This window comes from Penaeus monodon, chromosome 25, assembly GCF_015228065.2.
Source record: "Penaeus monodon isolate SGIC_2016 chromosome 25, NSTDA_Pmon_1, whole genome shotgun sequence".
Taxonomy (NCBI): Eukaryota; Metazoa; Arthropoda; class Malacostraca; order Decapoda; family Penaeidae; genus Penaeus; species Penaeus monodon.
This window is the reverse complement of record NC_051410.1, coordinates 39,092,684-39,093,682: the sequence shown is the minus strand read 5'-3', so window position 1 is coordinate 39,093,682 and position 999 is coordinate 39,092,684. Positions and strand designations below refer to the sequence as shown.

At 36.7% G+C, this 999-nt stretch overlaps 1 pseudogene; it reads right to left on the bottom strand.

Moving 5' to 3' along the window:
* Nucleotides 1–999, bottom strand: part of LOC119589397 — a 12,359-nt pseudogene that overhangs the window by 3,722 nt on the left and 7,638 nt on the right.

Below are 999 nucleotides of genomic sequence, written 5' to 3'. Positions count from 1 at the left end.
GAATTTTCTGTTCAAAAAGTACTATTTTTTTTTTTCTTCCACATGGCAAGAAAAAGGGAATTAGATCTTTTAAACAGCAGCAGACGTTAATGGTCATACATGACTTTTTCCAACCTTTTTTGAAGAGCCATTCTCTAGCGGGAGAATGAGCAGGGTTTGTATAGCAGGTCCCTGTAAAATTTTTTTACTTTAAGTATGGGGGGCCGAACAGTTGGGTTTACTTTTCTTAAAAAAGCAAACCCAAAAGGCCCTTAAATTTTGTCCCAATTCTAAACAGTCTGCAAGATTAAGCAAGCCTTCAGAAATACCCTGTAAACTAGTTACAAAAATTTAAATAAATAGTTTGAACTTTTTTAAAAATGGCAAAATTTCAAAAACCCATTGGAAATTTAAATTTAAGCGTCAACATCAGGAGCAAGTGCACTATTTTGTCATCATTTTGACCATTTAAAAATTGCTAATTTTAGGGAAATTAGCTTTAACGTCCCCAAACTATTTTAAGGGAATGATTAGGGGCCTGCAGAATTTGGGGCCCACGCAGTTTTCCTGTGGGGTAGTAAAAAGGTTTACCTTAACATAACCCCGACCGGGCGGGGAGTATATCAACCGGAACTGGTTTCCCTTAAAACACCTTTATCCTGGTGAATCCAGAAAAAAAGGGGTTTTTCAAGCCCCAAAAACCACGGGCCCGCAAAAACCGATGGGGGGCATTTTAAAGAAATTTTTTTTGACTTTTAAATTCCTGTTCTGCACAAAAAATATTGAGAACCCCAAACAACTAAAAAACCCGGACTTCAAGTTTCTATTTACCTTCTTGTGGGGTTTTGCCCAAAAGGGCCCAGACTGGGGGCCCTCATGCAACTGGGAGGGTGCATTACAAAAATTTTTCAGTCAAAAAAGGATTACTTGGAAAGATTTGTTTTTGATACCAAAAGTGATTTTTTTGTTTTTTTCCCCCTTTAAAATAGGATAATTTTAAAACAGACAAACATGGTTTTT